Below are 9,894 nucleotides of genomic sequence, written 5' to 3' on the forward strand. Positions count from 1 at the left end.
AGGGACGACGGCGACGTGACATCAGCCAGAGAATCAGTCGGAGAATGGAAATGGGGAACCTCAAAAAGTCGCATTATAAAATATTCCTTTAATAACAATTAAAAAATAAAAATAATTTTTAATATCGTTTTTATTAAATATACCTATCTTTTAAATATGTTTAAATAAAATTGTTGTATTAAAAATATTTCTATATTTGAAATCATAATATATAAAAGAATTTAATTTATTACATTTTTTCATGGAAATTTTGTTAATTGAAATATTAAAATGAATTTTACTTTATTTACTATCATTATGATGATGATGATGATGATGATGATGATGGTGGTTAACGTCCGCTAAGACCAAACATTGGTCTATTGGACCTAAAGAAACAAATTATTTATTTTGATTTAAGATTTTATTCCTATGCTCAAAAAGCTTGGAGAGAAGCCTCCCGAGCTCACTATAATTTTGACATTGTAAAAGGCTAGGAAGGTCAGTATTGTAACAAGGATTGTGAAACTGAGATCTAATGTGGTTGTACATGGGGCACTCTAAGAGGAAGTGGTTTTCATCCTCGATGTTCCTATTCTCACATATAATTACTATATACATCTTAATATTTTTAATATAAAAACAATTAAATAAAAAAATATAATATTTTATATTAATTTTGTTCACTACCCTTTCTTTTTAAATATTAAATACATCACAATATTTTTAACATAAAAATAACTAAATAAAAAAACTATAATATTTTATACCATGTATTTTATATATATAAATAAGAAAAAATTGCTCACTACCCTTTCCTTTTAAATATTAAATACATCACAATATTTTTAACATAAAAATAATTAAATAAAAAAATTATAATATTTTATACCACGTATTTTATATATAAAAGATAAGAAAGAATGTTCCATGGACAATAAGCGATATGGCATGGATGATTCACCATGTTCTCACAGTAAATTTAGCCATCTTTATATTTGTTTATCCAAATTTCGCATTCATTTTATACTTATGCTAGTTATAATTTATGATTCACCATGTTCGCCATATTTATATTTGTTTACCCAAATTTCGCATTCATTTTACATTTTTGCTAGTCATAATTTATGTAAAAGGTTAAGTCGGAAGGCCAAAGTTGGTATTTAAATTATAGTATTTTTTTTATAAGTTTAGTAGATTTTCTTCATTAATTATAAAGCAAATTTACAACACATAGATTAGCTAGGTGGCCTCAACTTGTCCGGTGGGAAATCAAGTCTACTGGTCACCTATCCGCAAGTCTGTTGGTCACCTATCCGCATTGTATGCCATCCAGAAAAAAAACAAAATCAGTGTTTCTAAGCTATATAAGCCTTAGATTCTTGTCCATTCTCTAGAGATCTACATACATATATATATTTGCGTAAGGAAATGTAAAAGCTATCCACATATATAGAAAAACCATAAAAGTAGATTGTATATTCATGCTGCTCAGCAGAAGCGGATTCCACAGGCGCTAGATCTTTGACATTTGGCCCCAGCATCTTAGTTTGGATCAGTATACAAGGCATATGCCTCTCAATTTGACCAAGTCTAACATCATGTTTGTGCCGTTGGAACTGCACCTTCTGGGATTCTTGTTTGTAATTTGGCATGCCTTGGACAGTGACATCCATGCCCACCAAAATATGTTCCATAGCCTTACTCAATAGACTTTTCATCAACCAATATAGGTAGAGAGTTTGTTTGATTTGGGTGATTCTACCCCTCGTGTTTCTAGGGTCCGGCACGAGGGTTCTCCAGTCCTCCATGTCCGTGTCTGTCTCACTCTCTTGTTGTATTTATTCTTCCCAATCATCTAACAGTTTCCAAATTTCCTCATTGGCGCCTTCAAAATAGGAAACTTCCGCTTCACTTATAATCCTTTCAACTGATTTTCTACCTCTGCATCCCTCAGACGTGCCGGTTCCATGTCCTTCATGGTTGCTTGGGCTCTCCTTCCATGACCATGGGTTTTTGTAGGATGGGCCATGGTTTTTCTGACTCCACCTTGTTCATTGAAACAAACCATAAGCCAATTACTATTCAACAAAATACGACAGGGAGCTTTCACACATGTGGTAGGAGTACCTCGCACCAACCCAACTTTCTTAGACACACCCCTGCTAGTTTTAATGCCTGACCTTTCGGGGTCGCAAGTCAGTTCCCCGAAGGGGCCCAACCCACAACCAACACCAGTGGATGCATTTCACTTAAGCCACCTCTTCTCAGCTTCAATTTGGTGTGTTTCTTCCCCTTGGTTCCAGGTTGCTAAACACCACTTCTTACCAACTCTCTGCCAACCTTGGCTACATGGAAAATTTTAGGGGCTAATATTCGCCCATGGGCTAATTTTCTATACTTTTTCCAAAAAGAAGATTTGCTAATTTCCATTTTTTTGTAAAAATTATTTGCCCAAATTTTATAGAATCAAATTATTTTACCCTAAAAATCGCCAAAACATTATATACAGACTATATAAAAGTATTATAAATTTGAATATTTTTACAAAAAATTCTCCAAACAATTTATAGATTTCATATTATGGACTAGTGGGATTCACCAAGGTTTTTCTAAACTTTAAGATAAATTTCCATCCTTAAAATTTTCCCTGCTTGGCTAGCATACCCTTGACCCTCTACTGGGGACGTGAGAGGAGGACCCAACCCAATCTTCCACCTATCCCTAAGCCCCATGACGCTGCTATCGCCAAGTTGCCTACCATAGCCAATTCCATTCCCTTGCCAGACTTCCCACCCATAATTCTCAACCTTCTCCCTCATGTCGGGGTTGCGACCTACCTCTTTGTGACTACGCATGGACCTAAAGCAGAGGCTACCACCCAACATGCAGATGGGTTGACCAACTCTACCCCCAAGGCTCATCTCCCTAGCTTTACCAGCAAGACTCCTACAAACTACAAAACTTGGCCCTTGGCCCAGTGCCAACAGAATTCCCATATGGGAAAGAAAAACTTCAAAGCAAAGCGAAATAGATAGCATGCCAAATGAGTGCGAGAGACAGACATAGAGCCAAACATATGCCACCAGCCCACACCCCCAACACTTCTCAATTTTGCAATTCTCCCCCATACTTCCTCCCCTCGCCCCCATACTAAAACTAGAGAAGGTCAACATTACGAGAGTGGAAATATGTCTGAGTACATACCCATTACCCTTCACGCACAGTCGATAGGCTTGTTGCAGATGGTAGCGCCACAGTCCCCACCCGATGCACCAGTCTCCGCGCTCGCAAACATTCCGAACACCACCAACCTTCCCTCCTTCCTTATTACCAAAACCATCGTTGTCTTTACTCCCTCTGCCACCTTTCCCTTGTACACTGCATGCCATCATGCATAGGGCCACCACACCCATCGCCTCGAGCGTGGGGGACAGTGGTACTATATGCTGTTGTACAAACCATTACTCCCTTGGCTGAGTGGTTAACTGTCGGCTCGCACCCCGATCTGGGTAAATTATAGTATTTATTATTTATATAAATTTTTAAATTAAATTTGAAAAGTTTTGCATCAAATATATAAAATTATTATTATTATTATTATTATAGTAAAATTTAATAAATGATGTTTATATATATTTATATATTAATGAAATTATCTATATTAATTGTAAAATTTATGGTGAGATTAGGAGTTACATTATGAAAATTTTCAATTTTTAGTATCATTTACAAATTTGAATACAACCCATATTAAGCAATATACTGGTCTTTAGAGGTGAAAACCTTACAACAAAATTCTCAAATTAGACAAAACTTACCATATATATACCCTACTTCAAAATATAATCCTTGATCATAACGTATTTTCTCCAAATCCAATAGATTGATACTTGAAAATAGAATTCATGTCTTTTTCTATGCAGAACACCAAAATCATGGGTTACACATTTGGCGGTTTTATATGAATAACATTTCTTTGAAATACATTTTACATTTTTGGCTTTGTTATTGTATGATTAATTATCATTTGTAAAAATAAAAATTCTTGAGTGTATTGGTAGCATCTTTAAAATGTTTTGATGACTAGATAGGTAGACATATAACTCTATCTTAACCCAACATCTAGGTCCATTACACAATCATCAAATTTTTATGAATGAATGTCACTTTAGAAATAAATAAATTCAAATTAAATCTAAATTACTATCATTTCTTGCACTACTATTAAAATTTTATGAATAAATGTGATTTTAGAGATACGTAAATTCAAATTAACTCACAAGTGCAATTTATAATCTTCATGAGACCTCTCCTCTCCTTTGGGTACAACTTTTCCATTGAACAACTTAATAGCTTGATAGTCACGAACAACCTATATACATTAAATAAAATTCATTAACATCAATTCAAATCAAAATAGATGAATCTTTGAGAAAACAAAATCGACCTACAAAAAATCTAAAATAATTGAAAATATTAAAACTCACATATTTTTGTACAAGTGTGTTGTGCTTGACTTGATTGATATATAGAAATCGCTTAAACTTTCATGATGGAGTTTCTTAAGCCTTTTTGCTTTAATTTCGGAGGAGGGTAACTAACAATTTACATGGAAACTTTGGTCAATAATATCAGTCAATGTGAGAACTCTTTCAATATCAAATCTGTTTTATTGCAAGATTAAGGTTTCAGGTTAGTGAAGAAACATGTACCTATAAACTTTGGTCAATAATATCATTCAATGTGAGAACTCTTTCAATATCAAATCTGTTTTATTGGAAGATTAAGGTTTGGGGTTTGGGAAGAAACATGTAGATGTATTATTGGCAAAATGAAACGTTCTCTTAAGTCAAAAGTAAAGACCATGTTTAAGAACAACAGCTAAACAAAATAAAAAATTGCACTTGTGACTTAATATTTAAATTTTTTTAAAAATACACTTAATAACGGTTTATCCAAAACCCCTTAAACATTTCAATATGCAATTATATGTGAATAGTATTTTTAATGAGTTTTATTGTATGATTAATTTTCTTTTGTGTAAATAAAAATAGTTATAATTACCTCTGTATGAGCAAGGCGTTTTATAATTTTTTGATGACGGGATAGGTAGAGATATAACGCTATATTCAACCCCAAGCTTAGTGACATTGGTCTGCTTATGATTTGATAGGTAGAGAACATAAATAGGCATTCTTTCTCGATATGCACCGAAATTTCGATATAAACACCCGCCTGGAAATGAGCAAATTTTCTGTATATCCACCCTGCCTCGTGGCTCCCCTTGGAGGGAGCTGCGCATCTTTGTGTCGTTCAGTGTCTTACTGATTCCTACAAATATGGATCTGTGCGATTTTCGTTTTCCTTGGTCAAGCTATTAGTTTTCTTATTTTCAAATTTTGATTTTGCTTTTACTTTTAATTGGTTAAGTTTTTGTTTTTTATTTGAGCAAATATAGGTTTTTCTCCGAGTATTATGCATTTTTTTTTGCTCTTTCATGTACTTTAAAATACTGAAAACACATTTATTAATGCCATAATTATTAAAAAAATAAAAACCAAAAAAATTACATTCTCTAATATTATTTATATTAGGTCAAAAAACCATATTAAAACACAATGTATAAATAAAACATGCAACAAAATTATTTAAAAATAAATAAAACAATCAACTTTAACTCTCTAATATCCTATTATTTAAAGATGGTAAGCAATCCAAAAACAAATACATAGTAACATTTCTAGATCACATATTTAGCTTTAATTTTTTCAATTCCAAAGCTTTTACAAAAATGCAACAATCAGATTTTACATATACGATAGTTACATACAACCAAATTTTACATATACAATAATTACATCACCCCTAGAGTAGATTAAATATTCCAGAAATGAAATATTCTAAGGTCGTAAGCAACACAATAAAATTACCTTCCTACATATTCTGCATTGCCGGTTAGCGCAAACATGAAAATCAATGACCCTCATAACATAAAATCGTTTTGATTATACATATGCATCAATCTTATAAGCAATAGAGTAAAGGGCGTTGTTGTGTAGGGTTGCATGAATCTCTATTTTATTAAAAATACATTTTTAAAATCAAATATTTTTTATCTATTTAATAAAATAATAAATAAAAAATTCTATGTCTTAATTTTAACATAGATCAAATTTATTGATATATAAAAATATATTTTTATCAATTTTATTTTATCTATTTAATAAAAAATGCAAATTTATGCACCCAATTCCAAATACACTAAACTTATAGACTGACTTATTTTCTCTTTAGTTTTATTTTTTTACTATTTTTAACGACAGATAACATGACCGAAGAAATTGCTATGGTGGGAACATAACCTGACCAGACCACCTGCTATGGTGGCGTTTGGTGTTGCCAGTAAGAGCAGCTAAATAGCATTACCAGGGAAAAAAAGGGAGGAAAGAAAGACATTTTCATTCTAGCTTTGCTTTTTGAACATCTTCCTACACCCTTTTCTTTAGTTTCTGAATTTTTATAGAATAATCTACTTTTTCGATCTCCACTTTTGATAAAATTTAAAATGAAAATAAATATTAAATAAACATTTTTTAATATTAAAAAATAAGAGAAAGTTAATAACAAAATTTTGAGTATTTTTCTTTTCTGCAATTTGAGAAGCTATATTTAGAAAAATATGTAGATAAAGATAACCATTCTTTTAACCATGTTTGCCACCAAGGTCGTAATTTTATAGATTAATGTATAATTTTCTGCAATTTGAGAAGCTATATTTAGAAAAATATGTAGATAAAGATAACCATTCTTTTAACCATGTTTGCCACCAAGGTCGTAATTTTATAGATTAATGTATAATTTTGTATTGTTATGTTTTTAATTTATTTAAATATTTTATATATAATAATTAAAAAAGTTGAAAATAAAAATAAAAAGTATATATTTTAATAAAAATTTATTTCTAATAGTTTGATATTTTTAATTAATAATGGTTTTTTTTCATGAAGTTATAAATGACAAAAAGTAATATCATTTAATATAAATATTAGTTTTTGACATTTTTAATTAATAATGGTTTTTTTCATCAAATTATCAATGACAAAAAGTACTACCATCTAATATAAATAGTTTTAGAGAATGCCATTGAATTGAGATTCAACTAGAGCGGAACAAGATCTTGCAAAGGAACATTCCCATAAAATGTGTTTTCATTGTTTCTAATCCCAAAAAAAAGTCCATCAATAAAACCTCTTTTGATCAATAAAATTTTAAAAGACAAGTCACGATAATATATGTTTTTATTCCCTCTTTATTTTTATTTTTCCAAACTTATATTTTAAAGCTTTTCCAAAAATTGATGATGATTAACCATGTACATTTGTGATAAGCAATTAGAATATCTTTATTGTTTTAAAAGACCTTATATATTTGGCTAAAATAAAGCTACAAGAATTATATAACATAGAAAATTAAATTGTCTCAAGTCTATCTAACATCTTCTTTTAGACCAATTATATAAGATAGAAATTGAATTGTCTCAGATCTAACTAAGATCCTATTTTATCCTTGTTCACCCCGATTGTAATTTTATAAACATTTTACAAAATCTGAAAATATGATTTAACGAGTTGGCCATGAGTATCTGATAAATGAGTGGTGTATAATTTTGTAGCGTCATATATTTTCATGTGTTATCTGAATTAAATAATTTTTGTTTCTTTTAATATATATATAGTTTTAATAGTTTGACATCTTTAACTAATAATGTGTTTTTGTCTTATAAGTTATAAATGACAAAAAATTCACTAACCAATGTAAATAACTTTAGAAAATGTTAATGAATTGAGATTCAATATCCTAACAAAATCTTGCAAATGAACATTTGATGAGATATGCTTCATTCTTTCTAATCTTAGAAATAACATAAACCATCAATAAAACCTCTTTTCATAGATAAAATTTTGAAGAACAGAGCATGATAATCTATGTTTTTATTTTCTCTTTATTCTTATTTTTATTTCATTTTTTAATTATATTTTAAAACTTGGTGATGAAGATTAACTATTTTCATTTGTAATAAGTGATTGGAGCACGTTTATTATTTTAAAAGACCTTATATATGTGGCTAAAATAAATCTACGCCAATTATACAAGATAGAAAATTGAATGTCTCAACTCTAGTTAACATCACTATTCAATAACTATTTGTTCCAACTTAATAGAATTAGTGCTTTAGTTTTCCTTAATTTTTTAGATTTATCAAAGAATAACTTTTACTTATCAATCCTTTAAACCATTGGAAATTGCATTTCCTTAATATATTTTTTCTATGGGACTCTTCCAATAGCCTTGGCTAATTTCACCGAGATTAAGTCATTGGATTTGAGGAGAAATAAATTGATAGGAAACTTCCTTTTTACTTGAATTTTTTTGTTGGCTTGAAATTTTTGAACTTTGGGTACAATAATTTCCATGACGACATTCCTAAATGGGTAAAACATTTTAGCCAATTGTCCATCTTGGATTTATCCAACCATAAATTCAATCAAAGAATTCCATTACATTTTGAAATACTTTTAAGTTTGTAAATAATTCATTACCTCATAGTGATGGAGGTGGAGAAAAGTAAATTAACATCAAATGAAGTGAATATACTCTATCGTATTGTAAAAAAAAACACAATATTTGATTTGTCCAACATTAATCTTATATGACAAATACCTACAAGCTAGGAACATTGAGTAGCTTGTTATTGCTAAATTTATCTGGCAATGAGTTGGAAGGGCCGATACCTACATCTCTCAGTAACATATCTACTTTGGACCAGTTTGACTTAAGCATGAATAATTTGAGTGGACAAATTATTGAAGAGTTCTCTAAACCATATAGTTTGATTGTTCTAGATGTTTCATCTAATAACCTTTGTGGGGCCAATCCCTAGAGGAACACAATTTTCCACTTCAGCCCAACATCATTTCAAAGGAATGAATGCTTGTATGGGTGTCCCTTACATTCGTGTATGGCAAGGAAAACCCAGGGAGAAAAGCTCATAATAATAGAAGCAGTGCCCATATTAAAGTGGGATGGTTAGAACATCTAGATGGAAATATGTCATTAATGGAATTGGAGATTGGATTTGGGGTGGAATTTAGGGAGTAGTTGATGTGTTTATATTTTGAAAGCGTTTCAAACAACTGGTGTTGGGTTTACCACCTAACAAACCACAACTCTTCCATGGAGTGTATCGATTCACTACATAGAAATCCAAACAATAATTGTTTGCTCTATTATGTGGTGAATTAAATTGCCATGTAAATGCTAAGTGATATTTATGGTGTAATATATTCTCACATTTAAAATTTTCAGCATGATCATTATCTATGATTACATTTTCAAATTAGTCTTTAATTTTATTTATCTCTCTTATTCATTTTTTATCGTATTGAATAAATTTCCAATTAAATAACATAAATATTACATTATATAAAATAACATGAATGACAAAAAAATAATAAATATATTTACAAATTAATTATCTATTTTTATTAATATATATTCTCTTAATATTAAAATTTATTATTTTATCATATATTTACGCCTCTCCCAACTACCAGTGTACCCTTATGCACCATTAAATCAAATGTTAAATGATTAAAATACTTTATACGATTAGATCTACAGTCTAACTACCTAACTAACTATTACCTAACTACCTAACTAACTCACTAAACCCTACACCTCTCTTTCACAACGCTATAAAATAGGAACCTCTAACCTTCAGAATGCAAAGTACAATATTAAATCCTTCTCTCATGCAGTGGGACGAAATTTTCGCTGGAATTGTGTTTTTAGCTATCGATTGGGCAATTGCAAATCCATCCGGAGGGTTTCTTGGGAGTCTTAGAAGTTTTG

Source organism: Pinus tabuliformis, chromosome 3_2 (genome assembly GCF_031772625.1).
Source record: "Pinus tabuliformis cultivar Carrire ecotype Pingquan chromosome 3_2, CPIR1, whole genome shotgun sequence".
NCBI lineage: Eukaryota > Viridiplantae > Streptophyta > Pinopsida > Pinales > Pinaceae > Pinus > Pinus tabuliformis.